This window comes from Siniperca chuatsi, linkage group LG15 (assembly GCF_020085105.1).
Source record: "Siniperca chuatsi isolate FFG_IHB_CAS linkage group LG15, ASM2008510v1, whole genome shotgun sequence".
NCBI lineage: Eukaryota > Metazoa > Chordata > Actinopteri > Centrarchiformes > Sinipercidae > Siniperca > Siniperca chuatsi.
In genome coordinates this window covers 8,356,910-8,367,693 of record NC_058056.1, presented here as the reverse complement: position 1 = coordinate 8,367,693, position 10,784 = coordinate 8,356,910, and the positions used below count along the sequence as shown (strand labels likewise).

At 38.9% G+C, this 10,784-nt stretch overlaps 1 long non-coding RNA gene across 1 annotated transcript; it reads right to left on the bottom strand.

Annotated features, from left to right (window-relative positions):
- Positions 1-3,901: 3,901 nt before the first annotated feature.
- LOC122862212 lies at positions 3,902-5,062 on the bottom strand. Its single transcript, XR_006374653.1, has 3 exons — positions 4,961-5,062; positions 4,278-4,617; positions 3,902-4,189 (listed from the first exon to the last, which is right to left on the bottom strand). It is a non-coding gene; the product is annotated as an uncharacterized LOC122862212 (long non-coding RNA).
- Positions 5,063-10,784: the final 5,722 nt, after the last annotated feature.

Below are 10,784 nucleotides of genomic sequence, written 5' to 3'. Positions count from 1 at the left end.
CTCTTTCTCCTGGAATCTTTCACTGCAGCAGGCCGCCGTGGCCAGCCTCAGTGTGGCCTTCTCACCAAAAGACACCCACCTGAACTCCCTCCTCCTGGCTTCGGCATGTAATCTGCTTGGAACAGAAACACGTAGCAGAACCGAAGTCTCCTGATCTACCAAAGTGCTGCGAAGGCCTCTTAGATCTCTGCAACAAAGTTTAGTGCAAACAGCTGCCACACACAAAGCCTGCCAGCTAACTTCAGCACGAAGCAAGTTAACGCAGAGCGGTTAACTCTGTAAGGACAACCACAGACGGAGCGACCGGCTTCCTCCAATCTCTGCACAGCTCGGCTTGTATACAACAGACTGCTTACAGCAGCACCAAAGCCACCTCTTTCCCTCCCACGGACGGGTAACATAGCAACTGGGCATAGCATAGAGTAATAGTGTATATAGCTAAGCAAAGGACTGAACGTTTGCACATGCAACGTTACTGATGTGTTTTTCTGAGGTTTCGTTGTTATGACGTGTTTATCTGCTTATCTGGTAAATTTGGTGTGTATACATGGTAAGGAAATCAGATTAATTTCAGGCAGAACAAAGAAACATACACACATTCCTTTTGGCACACACCCAGACCTGCACGCACACAAACACACATACACACACACACCCTTTTTTCTGTAGTTTAGTGTATTTAGAGTTAGTCTTCATATTGTGTGTTTTACTTTATTATCTTTAATAAATGCTTGTGTGTGATTATGCTGGCTTCTTTAATGTTGCACAAGAGTAAAACCTCTTCTATGCTGAATGTTCTGAGCTCCAAATTGATAGTTTAGTGTATTTTATGAGACTCAGTCAATTCATTGGCTATCATTTCTCTTCTTTAAGAGTGGTGCCCCCAAGGAATTTATTAATTAAAGTTATTTATGATTATCGGTGATAATTCTGATAGCAGGAATACGTCCTTATTTTACTTAGTCACATGTATTCAACTGTGAAAGATTTTCCTTATACTGACACAAATTATATTAAATGTGCAAGGTATGGCTTACATTCATACTCAATGACATGTACTGTACATTCTTTTTGTGACATTGACCTGACATTAATGAATATATACACATTAATAAAATATCACATAATATGAAATATACATTATTCAATCATACATTAAACACAGGTGTTTTCAGTTATTCTGGCTGTTTACACCTCTACTCAAGGTGGTTGGAGCTATGCAGGGAATTACATGACGTCACTTAACTTCATGTACTAATACTGTAGGCTGCACTCCATATCATCGCATGCCCCTTGTTATGTAACGGCAAGGTCGGGGAAAATGATGTTAAATCTCAGCTCAGCAGCGGTTAGTGGAGATGTTGTGGTAAACTTTAATTTTATCTTTTTACAGCTTTTCCGTGTAGGCAGAGACAGTACAGTAGCCTGGATTCAGCCAATAAAGGCTTTGTGAAATATACAGTATGTTTGTTAGTCTGTATTGTTAATGATGCTGTTGGTACAACTGTATGTTGCTTACTTACTGCACAGAGCCATCAATTATAAGTCAGCAAAAGCAACGTGCCATTTTTTTGTATCAAATAGAAATGCAGAACTGGGGAAATCACTTCCTATTAACTATATGATTCACTAAATTGACCCTTTGCCATTTTATTTGTTTGAGTGTGAATTATCCTCAAAAAACTTGATTATGAAAGGGAAAAAGTAGTGTCAAAGGCATGTACACTACTTTCTGCTAATAATCCCAGGGACAGGCCCTTTGAACATAGATATTTTGACATGTCACAGTAGAAAAAGCCCAGGTGTAAATTGTAGAATCAATGATGGCTGAATTCTATGTAGCTGCTTCAGTTTCAGGGTCCTGGTATTGTGCATGCTGGCTCACTGTCACACTGTCACGGCTTACCGGGACACAAGTCAAAATGTACGCTGTAAAGAACCCTATCAAGATCAGTTTGTAGGCAGTTTTGAAATAGGTCAAAAGGTCAGCAAAGGTCAATGAAGGTATTGTATCAAACAGAATATTTATGTCACTTGTATAATGTAGATCACTGTGTCTCTATATTATGCAAAACGTCCAACATGCACTGTATTAATCTGAGTGAGTTCGCGGAAATCAGATGGGCAGAGAGCAGCTGCTCTAAGTGCAGGAGTCCTCAGGGTCTCAGTCAGGAGTGATGGTAAGAATTGTGAGAATACCTGCCAGGCATTGTTTGGGGTTTGACTACATCTCCCATGTCACAAGTGCTTGGGGATGCGCGGAAAAATGGTTGTTACACTTGCACTAGAGGAAGTTGTTACACTAAGGGATGTCCGGGCTGCTCTGCTGCAACTTTCTCCTTGTTAGGCAGCAGGAAAGGGCATGGGCAATTGCCCTTACGCTTTCTTTTTCCTAGGTTTTATGTTAGTATTGGAGATTATTAAACTTGCACTTTTATTAAAGAAAGAGATTTTCTTTGCTGAATATTATTGGTTAAACAGAACAGTATTATTACCAAATTTATGTTTTCATTGACCCATCTCCTTATATGTGTATGATGTATCTATTTTGGTATGTGTTATTATCCAAATGTTTGCACATATGTGTTGATATTAGCATGTCAGTGTTAACAGTGCTCACAAATACAGAGATAAAAGCTCTTTGTCACAATTACTATAGTTCCAAATATACATTGACAAATGTGGCAATGTGTGTGCCATCTGCATTTGAGTTTACTTTCACAGAATCATGTTAGACTCACACACATATACACACACAGCGACCACAATACACAGCCATTTGTCATTATAATGAAATAGAGAGTCAGAGGGTTTATCGGTCTGTTGCAGTGTTAACATTACTAAACACACAAAGATAGAAAATACACACACATACTTAGCACAAACTACCAGTCACATATACATTTGTCTCCTGAAGTGTTGCATGACTGTCTAACTACATTTATGGATGATGTCATTAGAGCCAGGAAAAGATGGAGGAGCAAGATTGAGAAGAAAAATGGGTGACAGAGCTCAGTAACTGAAGCACACTGACTAAGGAATCATACAATTCATGCACCCAATGTGTCACACTCTGTCTTCCGTATGGACTTTTGTATGTATGTTGCGGATCACGTTCCTGTGCTGTTTCAACAACTATTGGATGGATTGCCATGACATTTGGTACATACATTCATGGCCCCTTAGAGGTTAAAACCCATTGACTTTAGTGATCCTTAAACTTTTCATCTAGCACCATCAGCAAGTCAAAATTGCCACTTAGAGCAAAATATCTCAACATGTAATAGATGGATTGGTACACAATTTGTACAGTAATTCGTGGTTCCCAGAGGAGGTATCCTGATGACTTTGGGCTGACTTTTCCTCTAGTGGCACCATGAGGTTGACATTCGTTGTTTTGACTGAAATATCTCGACAAATATTGGATGGATTGCCATGAAATTAGGAACTGACATTCATGTTCCCCTCAGGATGAACTGTAATAACATCAATCTAGGCTAGAGAACTCCTGAAAAGGAATGTTACTCACTGTAATTCATTTCATGATACCTTGAATGTCTCAACTAGCATCTGCTGCTTGAAAGAGGACAATTCCTGCAGCACCTTGTTACTCTGTAAAAATTTCCGGCAAGGAGCTGCAAATTGGCCACGTTAACTGCCTCATCACCAGTCACTGCCTGAGGGCTGAGCACATAGAAGGCCCCTAAATGGTCTAGGTTCTGGAACCTCCTCTCCAGGCTCTCCAGCAGGCCATCAATATACGGATCCATCACCAAACCATAGCAACAACAAATTATTGAACTGAACTTTTTTGTCCATATACAAACCACTTAACAGGCATCTAAAACAAACATACCTGGATCCTGAACCGAGCCCAGAGCTCCTCCCTGGTCAGTCCCTCTTTACGTCTTCCTCTCTTGTTCCTCTCCTCCTCATGGACAATATTATAAGCCCTGAGTCCCACAGGGTTGTCCAGGTCTGTGTGGAGCTTTGACAGGAAAGACCCAGGTGGCTGATGGTCTCATGGTCTCAAGTTTACATTTTCCTTCTGGAAGACCTTTGACAGCCAGCTGAGATGTGGCAGCACATCCACTTGCAGGTATACCGATGCCACAAAGCGGTAGGTGGCCAGAAAGCCATACATCCCCTTGGCTGTTGGTCATTTCTTGAGTTCATTGTCCTTCACTTCCTAAAGATATTTAGAGCCATGAGATGAAAGCATATTAAGTCATAACATATCAGGTCCCTCCAAATATGGAATAGATATTTTTTATTACCTTCACTTTCAGGTTATCCAGGCCCAAGCACTCTGCTGTAGCCAGTACAGCTGTACGATTAGCACTCTTCCTGAAGTAGCTGCTGTAGATATATATATATATATATGTATTTAGTCCGTGTTCTTCCTTTGTTCTGTGTCAAATCGTCGTTGTACGTTGCACCTCTGTCAAGCGCCCTGGTTTGTTGCTTTTTAATTTTTGAGCCTCATCTCAGGGCTACGGTCCTCAGCCTGCCCTTGTCCCCTCAGTGCTGCTGCCTCTTGTAGTATTTCTGCTTCTCGTCTTCCCCTAATGTGGACCACCTGCTGTTTATATTGTTCATTGTGCCTGAGAAAAAAAACTGATGCACAGAAAACTGTAGAGTTTGTATCACTTTTTTAACTACATTCATACAGAGACAATCTGTCCAACACACTGGTTCACACTTGGGTTGTGAAACCCATTTCTCTGTAACAACTCTGTAAAAACAACATAACGTGTAAAGTAAATGACCTGATTCTTTTCAACAGACACAGCAGTCTTATATTGATGAATGCAACTTCAGTGTGTGAAGTACTTGCCAAATCCTATCCTGAAAACCAGTTTCACAACCCTTGTGAACCCCTTATGTAAATATGGCCACTATGTACAACAACAAACCTTTTAGTATAACAATTAAAAGCATTTATTAAATATTGTCTCACCTTTGTTTCTGAGAATGTCCCTACAAAAAAAGATTGTATGGCGACAGCTCTCGTGTATGAAGTTGCAGCTTTGAGGGCCGAGGGCTCAGAGGAAGCTTTAAAGGACCTTTTGTAGTTCCCAATCCAGCTCTGAAAGAGAGAAAACAAAATAATTAAATGGTATTACACCAATTAAACTGAATTTTAACACAAAAAAACTTCCATCCGTTCCATTTTGTAATTTGTACTAGCAGTACAGCAACAAGTATGTATTTATTTGACATGTTGATTGTTAGATTTAAGGTTTACTTTAGTGCTGCACTATGACAGGTTTTAGCTGATGCAGCTCTTGATCTTAAGGGTTAACCAACATGTGTCATTCCCTCCTTAAAAAAGGATTTCAAAGTTTCCCTCTGCTCCTCATGAATCTCTGTTCTCTCTTGTTGAGTTACAACAAACAAAGAAAAAGCTAGTCAGCAATAAATCAGTAATAAAAAGACAGTGTTGAGGGTAAGTGTAGATTTTGCATACTATACCATGTTTCTCATACACACTAGTCTAATGCTTATAGATTAGCAACTGTAACACTTGCCTTTCTGAGCCATCTTTAACCTGAAACATAACACATAACAAGAGAAACTCTCTCTATGCAGCTTGGCCCAAACCTAATTTTGAATTGTTCAACATAGACACAGTGCATGGTAAGTAATAAAATTAACTTACCACAGTCCTGGGACTGACAGAGACACAACTGGGAATTGGAGCTCTAAAGGAAGACAACAAAAGTCAGGTAATGAGATTATGCAGGCAAGCAGGCAGACCTGTGCCCTTGTTTTTTTTTTATTTTTCAAGTTCAAGGTTGAACACAGCCATGAATGTTCATGTTAGCCTACGTCACTGCTCACTTCAAAAATACGACAGAGCCACCACAGCCCTGATATCACCATATAGGTAAACAAGCCAAGGTATTTCTAATAATTTGGCAGTGTTTGCATTAATATAAATGTAATTGTTAGCTTCTATCTTACACTCACAGGTGACAGATGTGCTAGTAGAGGAGCAGCCCGATTAAACTTGCATCCTAAGGTTCCTCATGCACGATCAAATGCAGCCAAGATTTGTTCAAACCCTCAGACCTTCCAAAGATACCAAACATATCAGGCTGAATTACATGGAAATGTGTATAAAATTATGCTCAAGACATCGGTGGAGGCGTCTTTGGTTTGAATATTTCACTCAATGTGAGTTTGATATAGCTTCAACGAAGCGCTGGAAGGAGCAGATACAGAATGTATTATGTAACATTGTCTTACAGTGTGGAAAAAGTCATTTTTACAGGCTAACTTTGAAGCTAAGGGGGAGATTTAAGGGGAAATTGTTTTATTACTTAATGTTAACTAGTGATTACTTAGTTTACCAATTAGCCATGAAAATGTTTGTAATAACATCAACCTAACATCACTGAGAACCTCAAAGCAGACAAGTAAAACATGCTACTTAGTAATGCTAACCGCTTAGCTACAAAAAAAACCTTTTTGCAGTAACTTCAAGCTAGCACCGCAAAAGATTGGTAAAGTGTATAATATCTAGAAAATGCAAACTGCAAAACAGTTCTCATGTCAACACTTATGTAACGTCACTTTAAAACTATTTCTGTATTGTTTTCACATATTGACTAAATAATCACAGTTTAAATGCTCTCATTTAAATCGTCTTACCTTTAAATACCACCGGACATGCTCGGTTCTGCACTGCAGGAGCTTGTGCAGGTTCACTGATCACTGAATGCCTAAATGTGGTGCAGGCACGAAAGATACTTCCAAATGAAATACATTAGTTTGAAATTCGTGCTGTGTGACATGAAAAAAAAATGTCCGTGGACACGAATCAATAGAATAAATACATTTCGTGACTATTTCACTAACTGCCGTGAGACTGGGTTGGTATACCACATGCTTATACTGAGTTTCTTTCTGACATACCCTGCATCGTGCTGATTTTTCTCACATTGCTCAACAAAAGAAATCAAGTCTAAATATGAGGCTACAGTAAATGATTTGAGGTGGTCTTTTTGCAGTGCAGGACTGGTTGAATTGTTTTCTGTGTTGCTTTTTAGGCAGGCCAAAGCATGAGTCAGCAAAATGCTAAGTACTCTGATTGATTTATAGGACTACATATTTACACAGTTATTATTCTCTTCTGCTAGACCCAGCTGAACTCCATTCTTTTTTGTTCTGCTTCAGGAGTTTGCAACCTTGTTGACTTTGATTTATGATCGACTAGATATTCGCTGTCATACACAGATTTATGACTTTATTTAAATTCTCTATTAGAAGGCAATTATAACTGAACATACACACTAACTTTTTCCCTCCCTATACTGTACTCTCTATTTGTTTTGCACTGAATGAAAGCATCAGCTTTTCGTTCACAGTTGAGCTCAACACAGTATTAAATCAGAAATGATTTTGATAATTAATCCCTTCAATCATTTTTTAAGCAAAAATGCCAAACATTTGCTGTTTAGCAAGATTCATGTGATAATTAACTGAATATCTTTCGGTTTTGGACAACTGGTCGGACAAAAGGCACAAACAAAAAATACATTTCAAGATTCACCTTGGCCTTTCGGAAATTGTGATTGGCATTTTTACCAGCAGTGACAGCGTGTGGCTGGTATTGTTTTCACCTTTCACCCTGTGAGTCTCTGTGTGTGTGTTTGTGTGTGTGTGTCTGTGTATGTGTGTGTGTGTGTGTGTGTGTGTGTGTGTCAGCATGGCAAAATGTGGTTCTGGAGACACCTACTGTAGTGGGAACTACCACAGAAGCGGTTGTGAGTACTTTGCCAGGTGTTCATATGTCTGTCTGTCTGTGGACAGATTTAGTTATCGCGATAGCGTTACAACCGTAAAGATGATAATAGCTACAACCCTAGTTAGACAATGTGTTAAAGACTTTTTGTGTACTTATTTTGTCAAAAATGTAATCAAAAAGATGAAAATGTAAGTTTTATTTATTTTTCTGCCGCAATACCTCACATGAAAAAGAGACGGCTAACGCTAGCTGGACAGACTTCTCTGTAAAACAGTGAGTGTGCAGGAGTTGCTGATAACTCAGCAGGTGTTGAAATAACATGAACAAAAAGTAACGTCTAGTGGGAACCAGTCCTAATGTTAGCAAGCTTGATCTTCTTTTGACAAATGGGAAAAACATGCACAATAGCCATAGTATCATTCTAGTTAATATTTCCTTACAGAAAAAGTGAGAAGTATTCACATTTCTGTTCAACATTAAGGGAGGGAGGAAGTTGGAAGACTGGAGGGGAGAAGCGAGAGGTAAATAATAAAAGTGATAAAAGTCAATGCTAGAGGAGTAAAAGAGCTAGAGGAGGAGAATGAGCAGGGATAGAGAATAAGAAAGATAGTAATCGAAGGCTTGAAGGAGGATGAGAAAGACTGTAATTGAAGACCTGAAGATTGAATCTGTCAGTCAACCTTGTAATGCTTCTACCACAGTGGTTCACTGTGGGGAGAACAGTACGACTGACAGCAATTAACTAACTCATTTCACAGAATTGATACTTTGCATAAGCATCAGAAGGGGAGATACAGAGCAGTGGAGGAAATGTTCCTCATTAGTCAGCTGTCCTCAGGGTACATACCCTGTTGTTGTCACTAAAGCTTGAATCAGTTAAATACTCATATTTCACACAAGATTTCACTACTTTGATGTTTTATCGCCTCTTTCTGGTTCAAGAGAAGCTCAGTGTTTGTGTGTGTGTGTGTGTGTGTGTGTGTGTGTGTGTGTGTGTGTGTGTAGATGTGTTTGGTCTGCATAAATTATATGAATGCCTGTAAGAGATTGCACTTGGGAGTCATCAAGACAACTCATTGGATCATGGTGGCACTCTTGTAAACTGTTGACCAGATCAACTTTGAGAGAGAGCTCAGTATAAAGTTGCTGACAGAAAAAGTGCAGCATCTATGCTACTGGAAAGATACAAATGTGGATTTGTTTACTAAACCATCTTCTAAAGCACACAGTGCACAGTGCCCAAGGGACTAAACTGGAGATGTTATTTTGGAACAGAGAAGAAGAAATCAGTGACTCAGGTCTTTTGCCGCCATTCTACCAGAATGTTTACACTGACCCCAATACATACAAGCAACAAAAATGGAAGTGGTAGGGTGGTGAATATGTTGTGAATGTATTACATATAGTTGTAAGAGCTATTGCCATTGGCCTTTCTGAGATATTCCTATGGCTTTTCTAAATCTGTTCAATGCACAGAAAGCTGAATTGTATAACTGACACAGCAGAACAGTCATTGACTGGCTATAAAGGGCTTGATGCAAATAAGGTAACTGCTTTATGTAATGACAACAGACAGGAAGTGCATACATTTGCCTGTGTTAATACATTTAGAATGGCTGGAAATGTTCACTTTGCTGTTTCCAATTACACACATGAGCTATTTAGATTAATGTGGTACATTTTGTCTCAGACAGAACACACATTTTACTTCTGACACATAAGTGCTGACAGCATTATTAACTGTGAAACACCGCTCCACTAGGTTAAAGCCAGGGATGGAAAGAGTACTTGAGTATTTTACTCACGTAAAAGTAAAATTACTTGTGTAAAAATTTACTCCGATGTATACACTAGTGGAACAACACCACACTACTCTCAGGTGTGAAACGCACCACCAAACCCTCATGTCCAAACCAACAATACATTTCTTTTATATAGACAGATATTTGCCTTGCATACAACTGATTATCAATATACAACCACCTTCCTCAGTGTAGTCTTACTAGAATTAACCAAAAAACAGGACAAAACACAGACCATTACCATAAAACAAAATTCAATGACAATAAATAATAAGAGCTATGCTACATAAATTAAATAACCTGCCAGAATAAAGCATCACCAAGTCAGCCAACACAGGACAGCAGTTGCAGCCACATTACACATTAAAGCAAAAAGAGACTACCACTCTGTTCACATAATACAGGGACATACAGACACTATATTATTTTTTACAGCTTTTCTGTTTGCACTGTGAGCAATAATAGCCATGTAATTTTTATTTCACTAGTCAGAGCAGGACAAAAGGTTTACTATTTGAAAATGTACATTTATGAATATAAAATGTTGCCATAATGATGATAAAATGCATCAAGTAAAACTTGTTTCCTATGCCAAGGCTTGGTTGGCATAGGTTAATTTGATTACATTGTTTTAAATTTTTTGTACTGTTCACAAACTGCTAAGCCAGGCCCAGGTGTGACCACAACTCTCACACCGCCTGACCCTGAACGTAAACATTGAACATGTACCGGTTACAAACCGCTCAGCTGACACTGAACATATCACTGACTTTATTGTGAATTTTTCATGTGACTTTTGTCCTTACTCTGTAACAGATGGGACTTGAAATGTAGCAAAGTACAATACTTGAAATAAAACATATTTAAGTACAAGTAAAATTACTGATTTGTAAAAATACACACACACAAAAAAAAAACTTAGTTCCAGTAAAGAGAGTAAATGTAATTTGTTACTTCCACCTCTGGTTAAAGCCAGAAGCTACTGCTGAGGTCAACCAAATCAATACAAAAACTGCAGCTATGCTTCCAGTGTTTGTCTGTCTAACTTGTTTTTGCAGTACAGCAATAGCAAGCCACCTTGACAGTGCAGACATTTGAGGGAACAGAGAAAGTCCAAAATGGAGGAAGCTATTGATCTATTGTTGCTTATTGTCATTTTGCATCATCCATTTCTGTTGGAATATAAACTGCTCCATAAAAGGAGGAATGGTTTGCAGACAGCCATGGCC